Consider the following 15,391-nt stretch of genomic DNA (forward strand, 5'->3'; position numbering starts at 1 on the left):
GGACACACCAGAATTGCACACAGAGATGGACACACCAGACATGGACACACCAGAATTGCACACAGAGATGGACATTCCAGAGATTGTCAAAGAGATGACATTCCAGAGATGGACACACACCAGAGATGGACACACCAGAGATGGACACAGATGGACACACCAGAGGTGGATATTCCAGAGATGGACACAGAGATGGACACACTCCAGAGATGGACACACCAGAACTGGACACAGAGATGGACATTCCAGAGATGGACATTCCAGAGATGGACACACTCCAGAGATGGACACAGATGGACACACCAGAGGTGGCCACAGCCAGGACGGCTCTCCCAACTCCACAGCTCTCCCACGCCCGCAGACACCTCCTGCCACCCCGGGGACAGCAGTGACTCCGCGCGGATCCCTTTGTCCCCCAGCCCCCTCCCGCCCAGCCCGGCCCGGCCCAGCCCGCAGCAGAGCGGCTCCTTTGTGTATTTAACGCTTCTCCCCGCCCTCCCTCCCTCCCCCTCCGCGGGGCTCTCCATAGCACTCTAGGGCATTCCCTGTCCCCCTTCCCGCGGGATTGCCCACTGTAGGGCATTCCCTGTCCCCCGGTCCCCGCGGCATTGTCGCTTCTGTGTTTGCCTCATCGCCATTGCTCCGGGGCGCAGCGCCGGGGGTGTAAATACGGACCCGCGCCATAATTTATTCAGCTATATGGAGTAGAGTTAGTAGGAAGAGAAAAAACTGGTTTTGCTTTAACTACCTGCTGCCTGTAGGTGTCTTTCTGTAACTCAGGCATAACTGTTATACATTAAAAAAAGAGGAAAAAAAAGGAAAAAAAAAGGATTCCGAGTGCCTTTGGGTTGTTTGCGTGACGCGCCCCGTGCCAGGAGCCTCGGGAATATCGGACACGCACGGGCCAATTCCAGCTGTTTTCCCTCAAAAAAACCCAGCAGAGCCGCGGCTCCGGCTGGTGGCAAGGTGGGAAAGCTCCGCAAATCAATCAGCCCTTTAATGTGGCGGTGGCTCGGCGCGGGGCAGGGACAATTCCCGGGCCTGTTCCCAGCACAACCGAGCCTTTATCCATTGATTCGGAGCAGCCCCGGGCCGGGCAGGGCCGAGCCGAGCCGAGCCGCGCCTCCACCTGGCTCTCGTTAACCGCTGAGCGCAGCCCGACAGGCGGAAAAGTATTCCCAAAGTGCGGGGGGACGCATGGCTGGGGGCTCTGAGCGGGAATAAAACCTTGGGAACAAAGCCATGGATTCAGGGCCCGTCTGGACAGGGTTTGGCTCCCGGGAAAAGGGGTTGGGCTGCAGCCAAGCCGTGCTGGGCCCAGAGCCCCCAGCAGCCCCGGGGTTGGTGTGGAGTTGGTGTGGGGCTGGTTTGGGGTTGTCCCTCCCCGGAAGGGCCAGTCCGGGAGCTGCCCGGCTCCCCAAAGCCAGCTGAGGTCACCCCTGGACGGGAAACACCAACTCTGGGATGGGACACTCCGGGTTTGGGATTGGGGAGCAATGGGACACTCCGGGTTTGGGATTGGGGAGCAATGGGACACTCCGGGTTTGGGATTAGGGAGCAATGGGACACTCTGGGTTTGGGACTGGGGAGCAATGGGACACCCCGAGTTTGGGATTGGGGAGCACACAGGGTCAGGGATCGCCAGCCTGGGGTCTGTCCCGGCTCGGGGGAGCACCGAGGGCTTTGGGGTTTCACACTTTGCTCCACCTGACCAGCGACCCCCTTATCAGCCCTCCCCGAGATCCCTGAACCCCAACGGGCTCCCAGCACCACCATATCCCACATTTCCGAGGATAACGGCAAACTGGGGTAGTCCTGAGCCAGATAGAGCTGGGGAGCCTGGCGCGGGGCTGGGGAACCTCCGGGGTGAAGCTTTGGGGTTCGATGGGGATCCCTGGGAAATCCGGCAGGAATAGGCTGGAAACCGCAGCTCTTGCACAGTGCCAAGGGCGCCGCGCTGCCCCAACCCCATAACTGCGGGAATTATGGCCCAGAGAGGCTCAGCTTCGTGTAGGAACATCACCAACCGCAGCCAGCGCAGCCCCAGCTCCCCCCTGTGTCCTGGGAATCGCATTTGGGATCTGCCGATTTCACCCGCTCCGGTGAGCTCCTTCCCACCTCAGACCCCACAAAACCTGCTGGGTTTGCCCAGGGGGGGAAATCAGGTGCTGCTGAGGGCAACTCCGAGCACTGCAGGGTCACAGCTGGAGCGGTTTTAGGGGAAGGGATGGCGGGTTTCCAGGAGCCCCCAGACACGGCGACACTATAAACGCGGTGAGAGTTAAAACGCTGTGACGCTATCAACACCGTGCCACTATAAACGCAGTGACACCACAAACAAGGTGACATCATTCCCCGCCACATCCCTGGTTTTAAACCCCCATCGCTGCCAGGTCCGCTGTCCCAGCCCTTCCCGGGGTGGCTTTGCCCCATTCCCATCCCAACCCAACCCCATCCCAGCCCTTCCCGGGGTGGCTTTGCCCCATCCCATTCCTATTCCAGCCCTATCCCATTCCCATCCCAGCCCTTCCAGGGGTTACTTTTCCCCCTCCCATTCCCCTCCCGGGGTGGCTTTGCCCCATTCCCATTCCAGCCCTTACTAGCCCTTCCCGGGTGACTTTTCCGCGGTCCCCGTTCCTATTCCCATCCCATTCCCATTCCCATTCCCATTCCCATTCCCATTCCCATTCCCATTCCCATTCCCATTCCCATCCCAGCCCTTCCAGGGGTTACTCGTCCCCATTCCAGCCCCATCCCATCCCCTCCCGGGTGGCTCTGCTCTCTCCCACTCCCAGCCCCTCTCCCGCGCGTTTCAACACTGCCCTCACCCGTTCCCGGAGCTGATCCGGGAGCTCAGGACACTCCCAGGCCTCGCCAGAGCGGATCCGGTGTCCTCTAAAGACATCGACGGCAGGAGGGAGCCCCGTTCATTTATTCTTTATTAATTTTTTAATTATTATTATTATTATCTGGGAATCACAGCTCTTCCCTCCGCCCCTCAGAGCTCTGCACCCCCGCAGTCCCCCCTGACCTCCCACGGGATATTCCCCTGGAATTCCCTGTTTTGCTGCTGGACAGAGCCCGGGCTGGAGGGATTCTGAGCAGGCAGAGACCCAGAGAGCAGGGAAATATCCAAATATAAATACTGATATCCTGAATTATTTCCTCCTGTAGGGCAGGAGCCCCTCAGGGATAACTCACACTTTCCTTTTCAACCTCTCAGCCAAAGGAAGTTGGATGAATTCCCATTATTTTCCTGCATATTCTCACAATTGCTCTTGGACTCGATGATCCTGATGGGTCCCTCCCAGCCCAGGAGATTCCATGATTTTATAATCCTATAATCCCAGCTCCATGATTCCATGATTCTATGGTCCGTTCTATAATCCTACAATTCTATGATTCTATAATCCTACAATTCTGTGATCCTATATCCATTCTATAATCCTAGAATTCCATGATTCTATAGTCCTACAACTCCACGATTCCGTGATTCTATAATTTTATAAATCTGTGATTCCATAATCCCACAATTCCGTTATTCTATAATCCTATAATTCTGTGATTATATAGTCATACAATTCCATGATTCTCTAATCCTACAGTTCTATGATCCTATAGTCCTAAAATTCCATTATTCTATAATCCTACAATTCCAGGATTCCATAATCCTACAACTTTGTGATCCCATGATTCTATAATTTTACAGTTCTGTGATTCCATAATCCTACAACTCCATGATCCCATGATTCTATAATTAATTCTATAATTCTACAATTCCATGATTCTATTATCCTGCAATTCCTTGATTCTGTAATCCTACAATTCCATGATTCCAGGATTCTATAATCCTACAATTCCATGATTATCTGACCCTATAGATCCCGCAGGATTATAGAATCATGGAATTGCAGGAATAGAATGGGATCCCAGGACCCTGGAAGTGGTGCCTGATTTCGGGAATTCCCATGGGAAGAGCTGCCTGAGCATCACCTCCCTCTCCAACATCTGCTCCTGCTCCTCAAAGCCTCGCTGCCAGAGTTTGGGAAGCTGCTCCGGAATTCCCACTCTGGAATTCCCACTTTGGAATTCCCACTTGTTTTGTTTGGTTTGTTTTGGTTGTTGGTTGTTGGGATTCGCACTCTGGAATTCTCACTCTGGAATTCCCACATTGGAATTCCCACATTGGAATTCCAGCTCCAGAATTCCCACTCTGGAATTCTCACTCTGGAATTCCCACTCTGGAATTCCCACTCGGCTCCCCTTGGCATCCATGCCTCGATTTTTGGGAAGCACAGCCACCACACGGGATGGAGGAGGAGCAAATTCCCGGTTTAGGCGGATTTTTGGTACTTCAGGTATTTAGGTATTTTCATAACTATTTTATTTAGGTATTTATTTAGGTATATTCTATTTGGGTATTTTATTTAGGTACTTTATTTAGGTATCAATTTAGGTAATTTTAGGGGGGTTTTAGGTACTTATTTAAGTATGTTACTTAGGTATTTTTAAGGTATTTTATTTAGGTATTTTATCCAGGTTTTATTTTAAGTATTTCATTTAGGTGTTTTTAGGTATTTTATTTAGGTGTCATTGTAGGTATCATTTTAGGAAATTATTTATTTCAGGTATGTTATTTAGGTGTTTTCTCTAGGTATGTTACTTAGATATTCTATTTAGACATTACTGTAGGTATTATTGTGAATATTTCTGAGGTATCATCGTAGGTGACTATTTTAGGTCCACAAACCCCTAAAAGAGACATTCCCACACCCCAAACCTCTCTGGGGCCGATGGAGCTGCATTCCCAGCAATTCCCACCGGGAATGCTCCCAGCCCGGGGCAGAATCTGGATTTGGGCTTTTCCCATTCCCAACCCTTCTCCCGGGGATGTTTTCTGGTCATTCCTGCCTCCCGCCCCATATCCACATCCCAGATCCCATATCTCCATATCCCAGATCCCATATCCAGATCCCATATCCAGATCCCATATCCCATATCCCACATCTCCATATCCCATATCCACATCCCCTATCCCATATCCACATCCCATATCCAGATCCCAGATCCCATATCCCAGATCCCATATCCAGATCCCATATCCCATATCCCATATCCCATATCCTAGATCCCATATCCCATATCCCAGATAGCAGATAATGAAATCCCAGTTCTCAGTTGCTAGATGGAATGACCTTTATTGCATATCCCATATCTCTGATCCCATATCCACATCCCAGATCCCAGATCCAGATCCCAGATCCCAGATCCCACATCCCATATCCCACATCCCATATCCCATATCCCATATCGAGATCCCATATCCCACACCCCATATCCATATCCCATATCCCACATCCCATATCCCATATCCCATATCCCATATCCCACATCCAGATCCCATATCCATATCCCATATCCCATATCCCATATCCCATATCCCATATCCATATCCCATATCCCATATCCCATATCCATATCCCATATCCCATATCCATATCCCATATCCCATATCCCATATCCCATATCCCATATCCCATATCCATATCCCATATCCCATATCCCATATCCATATCCCATATCCCATATCCCATATCCCATATCCATATCCCATATCCCATTTCCCATATCCATATCCCATATCCATATCCCATATCCCATATCCATATCCCATATCCCATATCCCATATCCCATATCCCATTTCCCATATCCATATCCCATATCCCATATCCATATCCCATATCCCATATCCATATCCCATATCCCATATCCCATATCCCATATCCCATATCCCATATCCATATCCCATATCCCATATCCCATATCCACACCCCATATCCATATCCCATATCCCACACCCCATATCCATATCCCATATCCCACACCTCATATCCACATCCCATATCCATATCCCATATCCCATATCCACACCCCACATCTCTCCGCGCTCCCCAGCACTCGCAGCTCCTCGGGCGCTAACCCGGGCTGTGGCCCTGCATACGCTCAGGGAGCGGGGAGCCGGCGGAGGGGCACGGCAGGGATTTAAATCCCCGCGGCAGGATTTCCGCGGCAGCCCCGCTCCCTTCTGGTTTGGGGATTAGGGGAATTAGCTGCGGCCCGGCCCGGCCCGAGCTCACCTGGCGCGGAGCAGCGCGGAATGCTAAGCGCTTCGCCCGCCGCGGGAGCTCATCCTGCATTCCCGCCGTGCGCCGCCGCTCCGCCCGCTCCTCCTGCAGCCCCAGCCCTCGGCTCTGCTCCGGGGCGGCTTCTTGGGGACAGTTTTTGGGGCAGCTGGGAATGGGGTGACCTCGCTGGGAGCTGCAGCCATTCCCAGATCCCCAATTCCCTTCCCGGGAAAGGCAGCCTGAGGGAGCAGGGATTGCCCCCGGAGGACTCTGGGGGTGCAGCAAACCCAGGCTGGGGGGCAGTAAATCCAGTTTGGGGTGAAGCAAAGCAGTTTGGGGTGAAGCAGATCCAGTTTGGGGTGAAGCAAACGAGTTTGGGGTGCAGCAAACCAGTTTGGGGTGAATCAGACCCAGTTTGGGGTGAATTAAATCCAGTTTGGGGTGAATCAGACCCAGTTTGGGGTGCAGCAGACCCAGTTTGGGGTGCAGCAGACCCAGTTTGGGGCGCTCACCCCATGGGTAAAATACGGAAATGAAAGGGGGAATATTTGGGGTGAAATATGGAAATGAAAGGGGGATTTTGGGGGTAAATATGGAAATGGGAGGGGCAATATTTGGGGTAAAACATCATTTTTGAATCGCTCTCTGCCATTCCCTCCACCCCAACTCTCTCGCACAAGCCCCGAGGCTCTGGGATTCGCCCGGATCCGAGCAGAGCTGCCCTTCCCGGGCTGGGGGATCCCGGACAGCCCTGGGCACCCCAAATCCCCGAACAGCCCTGATCCCAGGCAGACCCCGCTGCAGGATGAGGCATCTCTCCATGGAAAACCTCAGGGATCTTTTCCCAAATCCAGCGGCTGGAAGCAAAGCTCTCTCCTCCCTCCCGCCCTGCCTCCTCCCCACACTCCCAAACCTCCAAAACCCCACAAAGTGACTCCAATCTCTCTCTCAGCCCCACTGTGGGACTTGCTCTGCTCCTGACGTGTTTTGGGAAGGAGTTTTCTTCTCCAGAGCTGCCGCACTGACCTCTCCCCTCATTCCCACCTTTCCTTCCCTTCTCCTTTCCCTCCTCTTTTTTTCCTTCCCTTCCCTTCTCCTTTCCCTTCCCTCTCCTCCTTTTTTTCGCTTCTCTTCTCCTTTCCCTCCTCTCTCTTTTTTCTTTCCTCCCTTCTTCCCTTCTCCTTTGCCTCCCCTCATCCTTTTTTTACCCCTTTTTTCCTTCCCTTCTCTTTCCCTCCTCTCATCCCTTTTTTTATCCCTTTTTTAATCCATTTTTTTCTCCCTTCCCTTCTCCTTTCCCTCCTCTCCCTCTCTCTTCTTATTTTCCCCTCCAGAAATCCGAGAGCTGCAGGCGGCTGGCTGGGAAACAAACAAATAAATAAATGGACAAATGAATAAATAACTGGATAAATCGATAAATAAATAAACATATAACTGGATAGATAAATAGATAAATAAATAAATAAATAGCTATCTGGATAAATAAATAAATAAATGCCTGGCTAAATAAATAAATAAATGCTCAGGGATCCTGGATTTCTGATTCCTGCACACGTCCCTCACCCCGAATTCCACCCAGGATTGTCCTTTTGTACAGAGCCAGGCTAATTATTATTAATGGCAGATATGGGTTTATTTCAACCGGGAAAGAGGAAAAAAAAAATTTAAAAAAAAAAAATCCGAGGGGGGAGAGGGAGGGAGGATGAGGATGGGAGGGGAGAGGGGGGTGGAAAAAAAGGGAAAAAAGGAGAGAAGAAACCCAGAAGAAACTGTTCACATTTCCCGAGACATGGACAAAGCTTTTATGAATATAACTGGATTTGTAACAAGCATTGCAGCCGCATATAAGGCATTCAGACATGGAGACAATTTTACTAGATAATAGACTATCACGCAGGATACAATTTAAATTAAAAAATGCAATTTTCACCTTGAAATGAACAAATGATTACAATTTCTATACAAATTAAGGCATTCAGGCTCTCTTTCAGTAGTGGCATCAGCCCATGAAATATGACATAATTACCATGAAATACATTTTCAAATATTTTGATTTTTGTCCGCCGCTTTTAAAAAACACAGCCCGGGCTGTGGTGTGTGCGGTGTGAGTGTGGGGCGGGGGGGAGAGCAGCTCCCATTATCCCACCTTCTGGGGAAAAACACATTTAAAAAGAAAAGAAAAAAACTACCCAAAGATTAAACCCCCTCCTCCTCCTCCTCCTCCCGCTCTCCCCCCTCCTCTTGACTCGCGAGATAAAATTGAAAAAAAAAAATCAGACAGAAAGAAAAGGGACGCAAGCGAAAGGCTCTAAAGCCTCGAGATTTATCTAAATTACTACGCTTATCTGCAAAAATCACATCTGCGCGTTATCTGCCGCCTCGGCGGAGCGCCGGGGTTGGATTCCTCCCTTTTCTTTTTTAATTATTTTTCCATTATGGTCTCCTCGCTACAAGGGGATCAGAGGGGCGATGACCCCGCGAGGGGAGGGAGAGGGGTGGGAATGATAGGGGAAGTTTGAGGGAATCTGGGGGAAAACGGAGGGAGGAGATTTTCCTGCATCTTCTCCAGTGTCCGAGAAAATCAGCTGGGAGAGCAGGGTGGGAGTTGGATAAACGGGTTGGGAATGGTGGAGAGGGAATTTGGGGTAAAATATGGAAATGAGAGGGGAGTTTGGGATAAAATGTGGAAATGAGAGGGGGATATTTGGGGTAAAATATGGAAAGGATTGGGTGATATTTGGGGTAAAATCTTGAAATGATTGGGTGATATTTGGGGTAAAATATGGAAAGGATTGGGAGAATGTTTGGGGTAAATATGGAAATGATAGGGGGAATATTTGGGGTAAAATATGGAAGGGATTGAGGGAATGTTTGGGGTAAATATGGGAAAGATAGGCGGAATATTTGGGGTACATTATGGAAAAGATAGGGAGGATTTTGGGGATAAATATGGAAATTATTGGGGGAATACTTGGGGTAAAATATGGAAATTATAGGGGGAGTATTTTGGGGTAAAATATGGAAAAGATAGGGGGAATATTTGTGGTAAAATGTGGAAATTATGGGGAAATTTTGGGTGTAAAATACAGAAATTATAGTGGGAATACTTGGGGTAAAATACAGAAACGATAGGGGGAATATTTTAGGGTAAAATAAAGAAATGATAGGGGAATATTTGGGGTAAATATGGAAGTTATGGGGGGGATGTTTTTGGGGTAAAATACAGAAATGATAAGGGGAATATTTGGGGTAAAACTCCATTTTTGACAACCCTAAGTGAGTTTTTCCCAGCCCATCTGTTTCCAGGGGCACTGGGAGGTCACACATCCCAGCAGAGCTCTGTCCCTTTGTCCTCCTCCTATCCCAACTTGGATTTAGGGAATCCCTAAAATATCCCTGGACTGGGAGGGCAGGCAGAGCCTGACAGGTCCTGCTGCTCCAGACTTGTCCTTCTGTAATTCCTCTGGGAAATGGAGAGGGATGGAGGTTTGGGTGGGATTTTGGGGAGGAATTGCTGGCTGGGCTGGGCTGGAATTCCCAGAGGAGCTGTGGCTGCTCCTGGATCCCTGAGTGCCCCAGGCTGGCTCGGCTGGGTTGGGACAGCAGGTGACACCAGATGGCCTTTGAGGTCCTTCCAACCCAATTTCTCTTTCCAACCCAACCCATTCCAGGATTTTGGGCATTTTCCATGAGGATGGGGCTGGGAAGTGCCCTCTTCCCTTTGGGGCAAGGCCTGGGTTGGAAACTTCCCTCCATTTCCATCCCTTTTCCTGGAGTGAGGTGGGGTGATCCCAGATTTTGGGCTCCTGGTGGCATCTCTGAGATAATCCTACATTTTGGGCACCTCCAGCTTGCCCAGGTCAAACATCCCCAGCTTTTTGTGGAGATTTGTGCTGGATTTTGGGAATTGGGATTTGTCCCTTTTCCTCCCTGCTGAGCCCCATCCTCTCCCAGGACCCCAGGCTCCGGGACCAGCAGGTTTCTCCTGAGCAGCAGCTCCCAATCCTCGTTTTTCCTGGAATAAAATCCTTTTTCTCCATGATTGCCACCCTTCCCTCCCTCTCTCCGAAGCTGTCCCTCCTGCGGTGTCCCCACAGGAAATGGGGACCTGGCTGGGATTGCTCCAGCCTTGGCTCCTTCCAGGTTTATTGACCTCCATTCCCATTCCTGAGCTCTGATTCCCAAAATCCACAGTTCTCACCCCAAATTCCCACTCTGGGATCTCTGTGCCTCACCAGCAAGGGATGGGGGAGGATTGACTTCATCTCAATTTGGAAATTTGGAGTTTTGCGGCAAGAAAATCTCTGCAGATGGTGGAGAGGAGCAGCCCTGGCGGCTGCTGGGCTGGCATGGCTCCCGAAGGGGAATTTTAGACAAAATTTGGAATTCTTGGTGGTTTTCCATGAGGAAATCCTGGTGCTCAGGGCTTGGGAATGATTTCAGGTGGATCCTTCAGCCCTGGGACAGAAGCAAGGGAGCAACGCTGGAATCAGCTAGAAATAATTTTATTTTTTATTAACATATTCTTTGAACTTTCCCCACCTTCGGCTGGAAAACCTCGCAGCTCTTGATATCTGATAACAAATATTGATTTTAGGTGGGAGAGCTACGGCAGAGAAGTGCCGAGCATCGTTCTGAGGGCGATCGATAATTTCAGCTGAGAAATTATCCATAATTCGGGAAGAAAAGGCTTTTTAGCTGGAGCTGCTCGTGCTGCACTCGAGAAATAAAATAAAAATACAGCTGTGGGGTTTTTTCTCGGGAAGGAAGAGAGGAGAGGACAGGAGGAGTCTGCAGGGTGGGATGGGGAGGGGTGAGCCCTTCCTTATCCATGGTGGGAATTCGGGAATGAGATCCAGGAGAGGCTCTGGAACACCGAGATCCCATATCCCATATCCCACATCCCACATCCCATATCCCATATCCATTCCTGGGATAGCTCTGGCCTCCCTGGGGCTCAGCTTTGGGGTTTTTATAGGGTTTTGGTGGTTTTGTTTGCCCAAAGTTGGTTCTTTTCACCCGAACTGCAGACAGAGGGTCTGTGCAGTTCTGAGCTCACCGAGAACATTTCCCATTCCCATCCCCACTCCCATTCCCATTTCCCTCTGGATTTTAACCCAAATAACCCCGGGTGTGTCTCCATCAAGCTGCTCCAGAGTCCCCTTGGGATGGGATGTGGGAAAAGAGGATCTGTGCAGCTCTGGGTGTTGGGACAAAACCCCAAAAGTGCCACCAGTCCCAAAACTGTCACCAGCAGGGCTGTCCCTGCCCCAAGGCAAACTCTGCCAGCCCCAAAATTGCCACCAGTCCTGCCCTGAGCCACACCCTGCCAGCCCCAAAGGTGCCACCAGCCTGGCATGGCCCCATCCCATGCCCTGCCACTCCCAAAGGTGCCACCAGCCCCAAAGGTGCCACCAGCCCTGCCGCAAGCCACACCTTGCCAGCCCCAAAACTGCCACCATCTCTGCCCCGAGCTGTGCCCTGCCAGTCCCAAAGGTGCCACCAGCCCCAAGGGTGTCACCAGCCCGACTGTCCCTGTCCTGAGCCACCGCCCGGCATGTCTGTCACAGCTCAGCCCAGCTCCGCTGCCATTCCAGAGCCACTTCCCAAACAGCTCCAGAGCCCAGGGCTGTCCCCAGCTCCAGCTCTGCTCGGGACCCTCTGGAAGCTTCCCAAGGGATTCCCACTCCTGGAAGGATCCATCCTTGCCCTGCCGAGCCCGTGGGATCTGGGAACAGCGGGAATCGTGGATTTCAGTCCCTTTTCCAGGGGCACAGTGATCCCCCTGGGAAGAGCGTGGGGCTGCCCAAAGCCTCCCAGACCTCCCATTCCCAGGGAGAGGTGGCTGCAGCTCTCTGCACATCTGCACATCTGGCTCCACTGCACATCTGGAGCTCTCAACAACTTCCCAGCCTCACCTTTCCAGCTGGGAATGCCACAGGCTGCCTGGGGACGGGAATGGCAGGGCAGGGATGTCCGGAGCTCCCGAGGAATGGCCACAGGGAGCTCTGCAGGGTCCTTGTGACCAACAGTGGTCTGGCTGGGGGTGCTGGGGGCTCCAGGCTGGGTTTGATCTCCTGCCTCACTCAACAGGTGCCTGGGTGTGTCTGGGGAATTCTCCTTCCCTCAGAGCCACCTCTGACAGCTCCTGCACAGAGACGTTGGGTTGTTATTATTATTAATAATAATATTATTATTACCATTATTATCGTTATTATTGTTATCGTCATATTTTATTAACTTTTCATTTTTATTTTTATTATTGCTTCCCATCGATTCCCTGTGATTAAGCAATCTGCAGCCTCGGCAGGGCAGGGCAGCCGTGCTGCCAGCAGCTCCTTCCATCCCAGCAGATCCGTGCGGCTGCAGTTCCTGCCGGAATTCCTGCTCTGGAACCCCAGGAAAGAGCTGGGCATCACCTCCACCCTCCCAGGCTCGGACTGAGGGTTTCCCTCTGGAAACGAGACCAGTCCCGTTCTGTGTCACCCAAAGCCATCCCGAGCCCACATGGGGCCAAAACAAAGGAAATCCATCCCACCCTGCAGAGCTCCCTGTGCTCAATCCTCGGGAGCTCCGGACATCCCTGCCCAGCCATTCCCGTCCCCAGGCAGCCTGTGGCATTCCCAGCTGGAAAGGCGAGGCAGGCAAGGTGTTGGGAGCTCCAGATGTGCAGTGGAGCCAGATGTGCAGATGTGCAGAGAGCTGCAGCCACCTCTCCCTGGAGATGGAGGTCTGGGAGGCTTTGGGCAGCCCCACGCTCTTCCCAGCAGGATCACTGTGCCCCTGGAAAAGGGACTGAAATCCACGATTCCCGCTGTTCCCAGATCCCACGGGCTCAGCAGGGCAAGGATGGATCCTTCCAGGAGTGGGAATCCCTTGGGAAGCTTCCAGAGGGTCCCAAGGCGAGGTGCTCCCAGGGCTCGGACAGAGGGGTTTCCCCCTGGAATGGGATCTGTTCTGTGTCACCCAAAGTTGTCCAGAGGAGATTTGGGGACAAACTGGAGAGAGAGAAAAGAGAGAAAAGAGAGAAAAGAGAGAAAAGAGAGAAAAGGAAGGAAGGAAGGAAGGAAGGAAGGAAGGAAGGAAGGAAGGAAGGAAGGAAGGAAGAAGGAAGAAGGAAAGAAGGAAGAAGAGGAAGGAGGAAGGAAGGAAGGGAAGAGGAAGGAAAGGAAGGAAGGAAGGAAGGAAGGAAGGAAGGAAGGAAGGAAGGAAGAAGAGAAAGGAAGGAAGGAAGGAAGGAAGGAAGGAAGGAAGGAAGGAAGGAAGGAAGGAAGGAAGGAAGGAAGGAAGGAAGGAAGGAAGGAAGGAAGGAAGGAAGGGAAGGAAGGAAGGAAGGAAGGAAGGAAGGAAGGAAGGAAGGAAGGAAGGAAGGAAGGAAGGAAGGAAGGAAGGAAGGAAGGAAGGAAGGAAGGAAGGAAGGAAGGAAGGAAGGAAGGAAGGAAGGAAGGAAGGAAGGAAGGAAGGAAGGAAGGAAGGAAGGAAGGAAGGAAGGAAGGAAGGAAGGAAGGAAGGAAGGAAGGAAGGAAGGAAGGAAGGAAGGAAGGAAGGAAGGAAGGAAGGAAGGAAGGAAGGAAGGAAGGAAGGAAGGAAGGAAGGAAGGAAGGAAGGAAGGAAGGAAGGAAGGAAGGAAGGAAGGAAGGAAGGAAGGAAGGAAGGAAGGAAGGAAGGAAGGAAGGAAGGAAGGAAGGAAGGAAGGAAGGAAGGAAGGAAGGAAGGAAGGAAGGAAGGATTCCATCCCAGGGGGAATGGGGAGAACTCCCGGGACTGCTCCCTCCATGCCGGATCCGGGCGGCTGTGCCGAGCTCCCTGCGCCTTTAAGGCAGCCCCAGCTGGGTTCGCCGCCCGGCTGGAGAGGATGCGGAATTAAGTTCTGAGAGGCTCCCGCAGCTGAGGCAGATGCGGCTCGGAGCGCGCTCTTTATGTATTCATGAGCTGTGGGGAAGGGAAATAAAAGGATTCATTACCACGCAAAGTGTTACTAATGACATGTACCTGGTGCCGAGCACCTCTGGAAATCTAATGCGGCTCCGGCGGGAGAAAATGCATTCCCTTCTCCGGGGCCGGGGCTGAATGGAAAATTTCCCCTCCTTGGCCCTGCCTCATTCCGCATTCACTAAAAGCGGCATTTACAATTCTTCTGCCATTATGTCCTACCAGGGCCTCTGCGCCTCTTGTCACGACCTTGAGATGAGCTGAAAATTGGAAATTCGCTGCCGCAGCCGGGCTGGGGAGGGGTGGGAAGGGAACGGCGCTGGTTCCTGCCTTCCGTGGGCTGGGGAGAGAGAGAGAGAGAAAAGAGAGAAAGAGAGAATAGAGAGAAAGAGAGTGAAAAGAGAGAAAAGAGAGAAAAGAGAGAGAAAAGAGAAAAGGAAAGAAAAAAAGACAGAAAGAGAGGAGAGAAGGACAGAAGGAAAGAGAAAGGAGAGAAGGAGAGAAGGAAAGAGAAAAGAGAGAGAGAAGAAAAGAAGGAAAGAAAAAAGAGAGAAGGAAAGGGAGAAAGAAAGAGGGAGGGAGAGAAAGAAAGAAAGAGAGGGAGGAAGGGAAGAAGGAACTGAAAAAAGCAACCCTTAACTCTCTTTAAGTGCCAAGCAGGACAAAGTGGAGGATGTGCGAGGGATGAGGGATGGAGACAGAGATAAATGGATAAATGGATAAAGAGATAAATGGGAGTGGACTCCGTTCTGCACCATTTCTCAGCTGGGCTTTGCATCGCCTCTTCCGAGGTGTCTGGAAAGAAACCACTTTGTCTTCCCCCAGATCCCATTCCCAGCCCCGGGGCAGTTTTTGGGATGCCTGTTTAGCTCCGGCTCTGCTCTGGGGCTGGAGAGGAGTTTGCTGTGCCACATTTCCTACGGAAACCCCCATCCCTGGCAGGGATCCCTCCCACTCAGCCCAGGCCAGTCCCAGGCCACTTCACTCCTCTCCCCGTTCCTTTCCTCACTCCCCTCTGTACTCAGGCCGTTGTTGGAGGTTTTCTCCAAGATTTCCTCACCTTTGGGGGTCCTTGTTGGGATCGGGTCTGGGCTGGACTCTGGGAAGTTGTGGGGAGGGACAAGGCTTTCAGAAATTACCGATTTTACCTGGCCGTGAGCGGTGAGAGCTCCCAAAGCGGGAGGGGAAGGGCCCGGTGGGTTCTGCTCCCATCCCTCGTGCTGATGGATCTCCAGCCCCCTCAGCAGGGTCATTCCTGGTTTATCCCGTGATTTCCATCCCGGTGAGCTGAACGAGACACTGAGGAGGAGCAGGGGTGAGGAGGGAGCCTGGC

The sequence above is a fragment of the Lichenostomus cassidix genome, chromosome 21 (assembly GCF_008360975.1).
Source record: "Lichenostomus cassidix isolate B80296 chromosome 21, HeHo_3.0, whole genome shotgun sequence".
Taxonomy (NCBI): Eukaryota; Metazoa; Chordata; class Aves; order Passeriformes; family Meliphagidae; genus Lichenostomus; species Lichenostomus cassidix.